Genomic DNA, 12,547 nt, shown 5'->3' on the forward strand with positions numbered 1-12,547 from the left:
CACCACTTCTCCCAGCCTATGTAACTTGTAACAGAAATAAAGCTTCCACGATCACAGTGTTTGGGAGTCGTTACACCTTCCTCTTGGAGATTCTGCTCTAAACCATATGAAAAGCTCCAAGGGGCCCGCAATAGAGAAACCTGTTTAACTGCCTGCTTTGCTGCCGTTTCATGAAAGACCTATTAGCATTCATTGTGGCTCTGTGGGTTTTTGTGGTGGTTTCTGTCTGCCCAACTCTTTTTTCTTTCCTTTTTTTAGAGACAGGGTCTCACTCTGTTGCCCAGGCTGGAATGCAGTGGTACAATTATAGCTCCCTGCAATCTCAAACTCTCAGGCTCAAGCAATCTTCCCACCTCAGCCACCTAAGTAGCTGGGACTACAGGCATGTGTCACCACACCTGGCTAATTTTTTTAAATGTTTTGTAGAGATGAGGTCTTACTATGCTGTCCAGGCTGGTCTTGAATGCCTAGCCTCAAGTGATCCTCCCAACTCAGCCTCCCAAACCACTGGGATTACGGGCATGAGCCACTGTGCCCAGTCTTGCTCAGCTCCTTTGGAGTATCCTTGCTAGGTGCAGGGAATGCCAGCTGTATTGGTCCATGCTCTCCGGTGACAACCCTGGAAATTTCCATGACTCCTGCATTTAGGGCACAGGCACATGGGGAGGTGGTAAAGCTGCATTTCTGTTGCAGGGCACTGGGTAGTGCTCAGTGGTGGTGGTGTCAGTTTCCCCATCTGGCCAGTTCTATGGGATGGATTTGGGCATTTTTTTTCTGGAACTTGAAACTGTATCGCTAGACCTTCTGAGGTACCCAATATCCTTTAAATAATTTGTTTTCTATTTAATCAAAGTCAGCTTCTCTTGCCTCCCTGACTGCTGGAGCAATACACAGCAGCACTGTTCCAGGAGCGCACACTGAGGAGAGTTGGTCTGTGTGACATACCAGAGAGCTGCGTCCAGCCAAGCCTAATGTCCCCTGACAGGTACGAGGGCTTGGGGCTGTGTGCAGTGGAAGAGCCCAGGCTTGGCAGATCGATTTGGATTACAGTCGTGCTTCCTCCAGTAGCCACTGGGCAAGTGACTTATTCTCTCTGAATCTTACTATCCTCCTTTAGGCCTATTAAATAGCTATCTTGTGAAATTGTTATAAGGAGGAAATTTTTATTTTGCGTCCCTGTTCTGAGACCTTGTCGTGCATGTACCTGTGAGGCTGGCCCGTCTGGCATATGGGAGATGCTCAATTCCTGCTGGTTGAATTAATGAATGAATCTTGACTTTGGTATTGAAATTGGATTTAAACATAAATAACATTTAATAACAAGTATTTTACATCATTTGTTTACCTAGTGTGGGGTGAGGTTCTTAAGATAGAAGGCTAAATGCTAAGAATTGTAACTTAAATAACAGTAGGAATACTAAGTCTATTATAAGTCAGTAAGTAAATCAAAAGAAATATATCTATATCCTTGCCAGAAGTTGATTTTTAAATTTTGAGTTTCCTATAATTATCTATCAATATCATCAGACTTATTTTTTTCCTGCTCTGCCCTGAAAAATCATTTTTAAAACTATCAATAAATGGTTACGGAATTTTTTCTTTTTCAAGACAGGGTCTCACTCTGTTGCCCAGGCTAGAGTGCAGTGTCATCATCACAGCTCACTGCAACCTCAAACTCCTGGGCTCAAGGGATCCTCCTGCCTCAGCCTCCCGAGTAACTGGGACTACAGACACATACCACCACACCCACCTAACTTTTTTATTTTTGTAGAGATGGGACCTTGCTATGTTGCTCAGGCTGGTCTTAAACTCTTGGCCTCAAACTATTCTCCCACCTCGGCCTCCCAAAGTGCTGGGATATCAAGTGTGAGCCACTGAGGCTGGCCTGTGTTATGGAATATTTTAAACACATGTAACAGTAGAAAGAGTAGTATAATGAACCTTCTTGTACACATCACCCAACTTCAGTTATCGACACATAGGCAGTCTTGTTTCTTATACAGGTGGAGTATCCCTTATCTGAAATGCTTGGGACGAGAAGTGTTTCAGATTTCAGAATTTCTTGGATTCTGGAATATTTGCATTCTACTTACTGGTTGAGCACCGCAAAACTGAAAATCCAAAATCCAAAATGCTCCAGAGAGCATTTCCTTTGAGTGTCATGTTGGTGCTCAAAAAGTTTCATATATTGGAACTTTTTGGATTTCAGACTTTTGGTTTTGGGATATTCAACCTATATATTCCCTGTTTCTATAATACTTGCTTCCTCGTGCCTGTAAAGGATTAATTTTGAAGTGAATCCCAGATATCACTTGATACACAAATATTTCAGTAAATATCTCCAGAAGATAAGAAAGTAGGTAAGTAGGATAAGTAACCACAGTACTGTATCATACCTGACAAATTAATAATTTCATACCATCAAATATTCAGCCTAAACTTCTCCCACCTGTCTCATAAATGTTTCTCTTACAGTTGGTTTGTTTGAATCAAGATCCCGATAAACTTGAATAGTAGCAGTTTTGGAAAACACAACCTGGGAGCTAGGCTTCTGAGATCCGTGTTTCTGAATTTTATCTGACTACATTTGTCAACTCAACTTATGCACATGGAATACATTTCCAGTAAATAGTATGCAGTGACTTCCGCCAAGACCTCCCGCCGTAGAACAGTGACACGACCATCTCTTCGTGCACTAACAGCCACACAGAAAGTGGGGAATCAGTCACACGAGCCACAGCGAAAGTCCAGGTTGAGCGCTGCACCCTCAGAGAGCACCCAGTCTGGACACGAGCAAGGATGTAGGAGAGAGATTTTGGGGAAAAAACTATAATAGAGTGAGTGTGTTTGATCATACGGAAAACATTGTTGATAGATGAAGATGTTGGACATCAGGGAAAAAATAGTGACAGATTGATGAGAAATCAGGGTAATGAAAAGAGATCGTTACTAACTCCAAGAAAAATGAAGGGTTGTACAAGAAAGGAGCTGTGGTTTAGTGGACTTCTTGGGTCAGCAGTGAGCAATATTTGCATTGTCCTAGCAATGTAGGCAGGGACTGTTGATTTATGCAAGAATCCTGGTACAATTTGGTTGGACAAAAGAGAAATGGGGGAGAGGGTATTAGAGAGCTAAGTCCTTACCTACCAGGCCAGGAAGTCGAGAGATGATATGTGGTACTGACAGACTAGAAAGAGCAATAGATAACAACAGGAGAAACGAGTAGAACGATCGAGAGTGTTTACTTCCTAGAGTAGGCTGGAGGTTGTAGAGAAGGCGAGGAACTGCTGGTTTTCCTTTTATAACTTTTCAAATTGTGTATGCACACAAAATGCTTATTTTCAGTGAGGAAGCAAAGTATGAGTTTGCCAGATGGAGGAGTTTATTTCACAAGTGGAGAAACAGGTACAGAGAGCATATTGCCCAATTTGGAGCCCTTCCTCTGCTCTTGTATTTAGTCCTTTTCTTGTATTCCCCTCTTTACCTGGTGTTATCTATTAAAACTTCCATTTTCTCATTTAATAGCTCTTAGGTAAATACCCAACACATTCAGTAGAAGACAGTATATTGCAGTTATTATAAACCAGACTCTGGAGTCTCACTGTGTAGTTGAATCCTGTCTTTTTTTTTTTTTTTTTTTTTTTTGAGACAGAGTCTCGCTTTGTTGCCCGGGCTAGAGTGAGTGCTGTGGCATCAGCCTAGCTCACAGCAACCTCAAACTCCTGGGCTTAAGCGACCCTACTGCCTCAGCCTCCTGAGTAGCTGGGACTACAGGCATGCGCCACCATGCCCGGCTAATTTTTTCTATATGTATTTTAGTTGGCCAGATAATTTCTTTCTATTTTTAGTAGAGATGGGGTCTCACTCTTGCTCAGGCTGGTCTCGAACTTCTGACCTCAAGCAATCCACCCATCTCGGCCTCCCTGAGTGCTAGGATTACAGGCGTGGGCCACCACGCCGGGCCTGAATCCTGTCTTTGTCATTTACAAATCACGTGCCGTGCTCTCGGGCAAGCGGCTTGCCTGCTGTCTGCCTCAGTTCCCCCATCTCTAACGTGGGGACTTCAGCGTCGCATGGGATTGTCGGTGGGTTCAACGGCTTCATGCAGGCAAAGCTCTTGGAGCAGCATCTGGCACGCAGTGAGAGATCAATACATGGTCACCGTCAGTAGGATATTCACTCTCCAGATAGGAAATGGAACCCTTATAATTATCAATGAACCTGGGGAACTGATCAAAACAGAGATAGGTTCTATGGGCTTTTTTAAAAAAGTCAACTTTATTGAGGTTAAAATACGTATAAGAAAATGCACCCGTTTTAACTGTACAGTTTGATGAATTTGAGTAAATGTAGCACTCATGTAACAATCACTGCAAAATACAGAACATTTTCATCCCCTCACAAGGTTCCTTTGCCAAATCCCGTCCCCAACCCTGGGTAGTGGCCCTGGGGCAACTACTGGCCTGCTTCCGTCACTGTAGATTAGGTTCATCTTTTCTAGAGTCTCATATAAATGAAATCCTAGTGTGATCACACAGTGCACTGATCTGGTTTCTGGCTTCTTCTGTTCGATATGTTGCTGAGATTTTATCTATATTACTATGTGTGTTGGCAATTTGTTGCTTTTTGTTTATCCATTTATCTGTTGATGGGCATTTTGGTTGTTTTCAGTTTGGGGATATTATTAATAAAGCCTCCATGAATAATCATGTACAAGTCTGTGTGGATATATTCACTTTTCTTGGGAATACCTTGGAGTGAAATTGCTGGGTCATAGGCCAGGCAGAGTGTATGTAGCTTTATAAAAAACAGCCAGTTTTCTTTTACTTTTTTTTTTTTTTTGAGATGGTCTCACTCTGTCACCAGAGTTACAGAGTGCAGTGGCGTCATCATAGCTCACTGCAATCTAAAATTCCTGGGCTCAAGCAATCCTCCTGCCTCAGCCTCCTGAGTAGCTGGGACTACAGGAGCACACCACCATGCCCAGCTAATATTTCTACTTTTTTGTAGAGATGGGAGTCTCACTATCTTGCTCAGGCTGGTTTTAAACTCCTGGCCTCAAGTGATCCTCCCACTTCAGCCTCCCAATGTGCTAGGATTACAGGCATGAGCCACCAAGCCTGGCCAAGAAACTGCCAAATTGCTTTCTAAAGTAATTGCACCATATTACAGTCCCACATCAGTGTTTGAGTTCCAGTTGCTATAACCCACTAAAATGGCTAAAATGAGAAAGAAAGACTGACAATACTGCCATTGCCAGGGATACCGAACAACTGGTTCTGTTGACTTATAGGTGCATGGGATGCCCTTAAAATGTTTTTTTTAGCACTCTGGAACAAAAGAAATTAATGCCTGTTTTTGATTGTAACCATTTAAGGTTTGTCACTTTCCAAAGTCTGGAGGAGTTAGATGGGATTTAGGGCAATATGTACTGGGATTAAATCCTACCAAGTAGATGTAACTTGTTCCAACAGAGGTATTTTTTTACAGTGTTCAATTTGGCAAGACAGCCAACCAAGCATGCAATAGATTTCAATGGTAAAAATGTGAATATTCTAAACACAAAATTGACCTGGCTCATTTCAAGCAATGACCACTTGGTATCAGCTTTTTAAAACAAATCTTTTAAAATATTAGTTCTCTATTTGAAGAAATTTGTAACCTGTTAGCATAAAATAAAGAATTGAAAGGCTAGTCAGCAATTGGTGTATTTTTGTCCCTTCTGCTGTTGGTTAAACAAGTGAAATGAAAATGTTAAGTCTGACCTTTTTATGGAGTGGTTGTATATTTCTTTTGCAAGTACAATGTGGCTTCAGCAGCCATGATTCTTCAGAGTTTACCCAACTTTGCATGCTTTATCACATTTGATACATATTCCCTAACGAGTCAATTTGTAAGCTTTTTATATTATTTGAGATGCATAAAATAAGCCATCAGTCACTTTTTTTAACTCCTTACCTCCTCCATTTTTACTTGAAAATTTGATAAATCCTGATTTTGATCTGGCATGGAAGGTAATGCGAAAGCAAAAATATGTAATCACTCATGTAATCTTAGCAACTTGGGAGGCCCAGGGGGGAGGATTGCTTGAGGCCTGGAGTTTGAAACCATTCTGGTGATACAGCAAGACCCCATCTAAAAAAAGAAAAAAAGAAACTGCAATATTGAGTCAGTCTATTTGGAAAATTGTAATTTTTTTAATGGAAAAGTTTATAAGAACTCTACAAATGTAAAATCATTTTATTACATGCAACTCTTGTGCTGCAACTACCTGGGAGACAATGTCCAACAATATTAGATTCATGACATTGACATTAACAAAAAAGTACCAAATGCTGATTCAAGACCTAGAAGTCATGGGAGGAGCCCTGAATTTCACAGCAGAGACTTCTGAGAACCAGTGGCGGCTGCTGACTGGTAACGGGCAAGCGTGTGGGTCATAGGAAAGGAGGAGACTGGCATGGAGGAGGCAAGAATTGTATTTTATTTTTGAAAATATATATTTCATGGTTTTAATAAATTATGCGAATACTACCTGCTTATTCTAGAAAACCCAAAAAATATAAACAGGCAATTAATAAGATTTTTTAAAATCTCCTTTAATTCTGCCCAGAGGCCAACACAGATGTCATTGTGGTCCATAGCCTTTCATACATTTTTCTGTGTGTGTTTCCAAAAGTGGGATTATACTACTTATGCTGCTTTGTAACCTGCCTTTTTACTTCGCAGTGCCTGGTGAACACTTTTCTTTCCTTATAAATAAAAAGTGTCAAAGGCTGATTTTCCAAAAGGAAAAAAAATTTATTTTGTTTCTTTGTTTTGTTTTTGTTTTTGTTTTTTTGAGGTAGCGTTTCACTCTGTTGCCCTGGTTGGAGTGCAGTGGCATCATCATAGCTCACTGCATCCTCAAACTCCTGGGCTCAAACGGTCCTCCTGCCTCAACCTCCCAAAATGCTAGGATTACAGGCATGAGCCACCGTGCCCTGCCAAAAGGGTAAAAATTTGACCCTCATATACATGTTTAGTAAGCATGTGTCGTGTTCTTTAATGAAGGAACCAAAGAATGGTAAATCTTCTTCAATGGAGGAACAGAAATTTATATAGTCAGTGAAGAAAAATGTATTTATTAATAAATAAGATTTCTAGGTTAGATATGAAATTGTTTAATATTTTACAAGGCAATGAAATTGTATCCTTTGGGATTATTTTTTCTACTGGACAGAAATAATTTGCATCTCTACTGTACAAAATCATTTGCAATTTACAGCTATATAAATTCATATATACCTCATAGAGTCTCAGCCCTTAAGTGAATAGTCAGTCAAAGTATATTCCTCTAGGGCAATGATTCTCAACAGAAGGTGATTTTGCTTCCCAGGGGACATTTGACAATGGCCGAAGACATGTCTGATTGTCACAACTGGGAGGGGGTGCTACTGGCATCTAGTGGGTAGAGGCCAGAGTTGCTGCTAAACGTCCTACAATGCACATACTGGACAGCTCATCACAGCAAGATTTATCCAGCCCAAACCGTCAGGGGCACCTCCCTCTACCCGTTAGACGCTAGCAGCACCCCCCACACCTGTGAAAACCAAAATGTCTCCAGACATTGCCAAGTGTTCTCTGGGAGGCAAAATTGCCCCCAGTTCAGAACCACTGCTCTAGGGTTGCGCTCTAAAAATGCATAACCGCTTGCCACATGGACCTATTATTTGTTTATTTATTTATTTACATGTTGTAAGTTGATTCACAAACATTTCTAGCATGATACACCAGCTCAAGTTTGTTCCATTTTTTGAAGAGATTGCACCTCTTAAAATGCTCTTCATATCTGTTAAATGCATGAACTAACACATCCTTCTTAAGCAGTTGGTGTCTCACTATTAATATAAAGGTGCAGCAAATCCAAATCCAAAGTACAAACTCGTCATAATTAGTAATTGCCGCTCGTTTTCCACTGAAAATGGCAAATTCTTCCCCAGGCCCTCCTCACAGTGGCTCCTATGGGCCCCAGAGGTTTGAACCTCCAGATGGCCTTGAGAGGGGGAACTGGCAGGCACTGCTTTGGGCATTGCTTTGGGCATTGCTCAATTGTGCAGGCACTGCTTAACTGAGTCAGGAAGTCTCAAAGTTTTGAACTACCCCAATCAAAACAAGATGGAAGCAGGACAAGTTCCAACTGGTCAGAACCAAGACAGTGGAGAAATTGACCACGTTTGACCTTTACAGCTTCATTATACACTTCATTACCATAAAAGTTTGTAAGAAAACCTCCCACTCCCATAATGCGCCCGACCCCATGACACTTCCTGTTTGACCATATTTAGTCAAAAGGCAGGGGCACCCTAATTCCAGGAAAATACGGCCCCTTTCCAACAAGTCACAGGAGTATTCTTCCCCTTGTTTAGCCTATATTTAAGCTGTTGCTTAAACAGAGGGGCTGCAGGAACCGTGGGGCCGGTTTTTCTCCACAGGGACACCTGGCCTCTCTTGTGGGGTAGATTTTCTACACGTTTTGAATAAAACTCACTTTCACTTTATACTGTCGGCTCGCTCCTGAATTATTTCTTGCAGGAAGCCAAGGACCCACTTTGCTGTGTCAGTCTGTGCCCACATGTCACTGTTGAAGCTCTGAGAGAGGCGCAGAGACTGGAGGTGGACGAAATGGCAGCACCACGCCATGCCATGTCCTTTTTCCACAACCTGGTTCACCTGTGTGCACACATGTAGCTATTTCAATTAAAAATAATTAAAATTTAAAATTAAGTTCCTTGGTCCCTCCAGCCACACTTAAAGTGCTCAGTAGCCATGTGCGGCTAGTGGCTACTCTACTGGGCAGGGCAGACAGAGAACAGTTACTCATTGTAGAAAATTCTGCCGGACAGCACTGCCCTAGAGAAATAGTCCTTTAATGTTAGACATTGGGCCAATATGATATTGAAATAATATGCAATCATCTTTTTTCCTTATTTCTAAGTTTTGGATAATTTTTCTTAATAGTACACTTCTACGATAACTTTATTAAAGGCAGCATGGAGCTGCAGGACTAGATAGACTGTAAACCCCATGACATCAGGGACCGGGACTTCGTTCTGTCATTATCCCTAGCACCTAGTGCAGGGCCTGACACAGAGCATGCACTCAATAGTAGGTCCTGCTAAGTGACGTAGAATTTAATGGGCAGCAGACCTTTGGCAGTGACTTCCTCGGCTTGGCTGTCAGGGAGTACACTATCCTCACACCCAGCTTAGGCAGTTCTGAGGACCAAGGGGGGATCAGTAGCAACCGTGCCTCTCCCAGGCTCTGACACCTGTTCAGGAAGCACTCAACATGAACTTTTCCTTCTAGAGATAATTTCCTTCCTTTCTTGAAATCATAGAAAGTTGTTGCAAATAGAGAAAACTTCCCTCGATCAATACAGCCTGATGGTGGCATTTCTGGAACTAGAAGTCCAACGTCTAATCATCTTGCAGATGACTCTCCCAGCAACAGCATTCCTTGCTGGTCACTACCAAGTCACTCTGTGTAGGGCCAGCTGAGACAGAGGGCAGTAGCTGTGTTGAGGGAGGGGATGTCCCAGGGACTTTAATTCCACTAAGTGCCGGGCGCTGCTACTACTGAGACTCTCAATGGCTCCTGCCCTCCTAGGAGCTTACAGGCAGTGCAGCCAGCTTACACGTGTACCTTTGGTGACAATTAAAGGACAATTTGAAGAGAGAGGTACAGGTCACACAAAGTACACAGGAGGTCCGAAGGTGGAGCGTCTGCTGGGACAGAAGGGAGAGAGAGGACAAAGGCCAGGGCTCATTGGTTGGCCATCTTTGGGGTTTTCCTCTCCCATCCTTCCCACCTGAGTTCCTAAAACTCAGAGGAATGGTAAGTAGATCTGAGACTGTGTCCTCGGAGAATGGACATGACTAATGCAGGGTTGAGCTGTGGCAGCTTGCCAAGTTCTACGGTCCCCCAGGCCTAAGGAAAGCAATGTCCAGAGAAGTTTCCGGGAAGACTGAGGAGGCTGGCCAGGCTGGGGACGAGGTGTTGGAGGCATGTGGCAGAGCTCTGTGGCTACATCATGTATGTTTTATAAAAGCCTAAACCTGATTCCATAGGTATGTGGGACTGTCAAGTGTTTTGGGAAACACCGAGCTGAGAGTGCTGTAGGAAGGCGACTCTACAAAAGTGTGAAGCAGGAGAAATGGGAGTCTGGGAGAACTCCTATTTAAAAGAAAAATTTGTCAGACCAATAATTGATGACAAGCATTTTTATTTCCAATTTGTCTCAAGGGAAGAGGCCTCTAAGCAGTCTAATTCAGAAATTCCCTCTTGACAAAGATAATTTGTAGGAAAAAGGGATGGTTAGCTAACCACTGCTTGACTGGGTTTTTAAAAATGACTGGTGAAGAGTTATTAGACTGGTTAGAGATCACTGGGCTCCTCCCAAGACTGCCAACCACCAGTGGCTCCCAGAAGGGCTCTTAAGCTAATTAAATAAAGCCAATCATTCATTTTAGCAGAAAGGCTAATTTCTCACTGGGAAGCATAACTCATGATAACAGACTGCAAAGTGCTGCTAAGCTGTTTTTATTTTTATTTTTTCAAAAGACTTTATTTTTTAGAGCAATTTTAGGTTCACAGCAAAATTGAGAGGAAGGTACAGAGATACCCCATATATACCTCAACCCTCATACATGCATAGCTTCACCCATTATTCATGTCCCCTGCCAGAGTGTACATTTGTTATAACTGAAGAACCTATCTTGACACCTCATCACCCAAAGTGCATAGCTTACAGCAGGGTTCACTCTTGGTGTTGCATATTCTAGGGGTTTGGACAAATTATAATGATATGTAGCCACCATTATCATATCATACAGAGTATTTTCACTGCTCTAAAAATCCTCCATGCTCATTTAGTTAGGGTTTTTGAACCATTTTTTTCTTGTTCATCTCCACAGTGAAACAGCAGGAATCTGTTGTATCTTATCTAAATTCTCACCATCATATTCCACCTAGATTGCATGCCTTCCTCTTTCCTGATTATACGGCCTCCACTCATTCAAGAAACTGCATGCCTATCTTGTGCCAGGCCTGGGGCTAGTGTTGGGGATATAGTGATGTGTAAAATGGGCACTGTCTTGTCTTCACAGGGGCTGGTGTTCAGATGGGGAGGCAGGCAATTGCATAACTGTACACAAAGAAATTGAAAATTACAACTGTGATTTTGAGCTGTGCTTTGAAGCAAAGAAATAAGGTACATGCAGTCTCAAGGGGGACCCATCCCTGACTATGAAGTCAGAGGAGGTGCCTATGAAGCAGTGACACTTGCAGCACTAGTTCAAGGGGGCTAAGGCTTGTGCAAAGCCCTGAGGCCCCACAGATGGTGGCTGAAGGGCATAGTGCAGAGATGGAGTGAGACGAGACTGGAGGCTGCACCGAGACCCTGCAGCCCAGCTAAGATTTTGATCTTTATCCTGAGAAAGGGAAGCCATTAAAGGGTTTTAAACAAGGAAGTGACTACCATATAACAAGAAAGATGGAAGGGTATTTTGAAAGATCACTCTAGCTGCTCTATGGATAGGGGATGGGCAGAGTGGAACCTAGAGACCAGAAGACCATGTGGTCAAGACAAAAGAAGACAGCAGCCTGGACTAGGGAGGTAGCAGGAGATCCAGTGGCCAGATAAGAGAGATCTAGGGAGTAAAACTCACCGACAGGCCTGGAGCGGTGGCTCACGCCTGTAATCCTAGCCCTCTGGGAGGCCGAGGTGGGTGGATCGCTAGAGGTCAGGAGTTCGAGACCAGCCTGAGCGAGACCCCATCTCTACTAAAAATAGAAATAAAAATTATCTGGACAACTAAAAATATATATAGAAAAAATTAGCCGGGCATGGTGGCGCATGCCTGTAGTCCCAGCTACTCGGGAGGCTGAGGCAGTAGGATCGCTTAAGCCCAGGAGTTTGAGGTTGCTGTGAGCTAGGCTGACGCCACGGCACTCACTCTAGCCCAGGCAACAGAGTGAGACTGTCTCAAAAAAAAAAAAAAAAAAAAAAAAAAAAACTCACTGACATATATTTGGTGGCTCCAAGATTTCCTTGTACCTAGAGTTGGTTTTTGATAGGCCTGAGCTTCCGTACAACCTGTGCTACATCTCTATGATGATTTTCTAAAATTTGCTATGGTAATTAATGTTATTTCCCTTCCTAGACAGTCAACTCCTTGAGGGTAGTGTTGCCATGGGATGGAACTTTTCACCGATACAAAGTTGTCCTGAAAGCTATGCATATATTAGGTACTCACTCAACTATATGTCTAATTATAAAGACTACCCAAGATTCTCCTGTACTTTTCCTTCTTTCTTAGCACGTATCACAATTGTAATTAAATAGTTATTCAGCTAGGGTGTGGTGGCTCATGCCCATAATCCCAGCTCTTGGGAGGATCCTTTGAGCCCAGGAGTTTGAGACCAGCCTGGGCAATATAGCCAGACTCTCTACAAAAAATTTTTAAAAATTAGCCAGGTGTGTGTGGTGGAGCACAGCTGTAGACCC

Source organism: Lemur catta, chromosome 20 (assembly GCF_020740605.2).
Source record: "Lemur catta isolate mLemCat1 chromosome 20, mLemCat1.pri, whole genome shotgun sequence".
NCBI lineage: Eukaryota > Metazoa > Chordata > Mammalia > Primates > Lemuridae > Lemur > Lemur catta.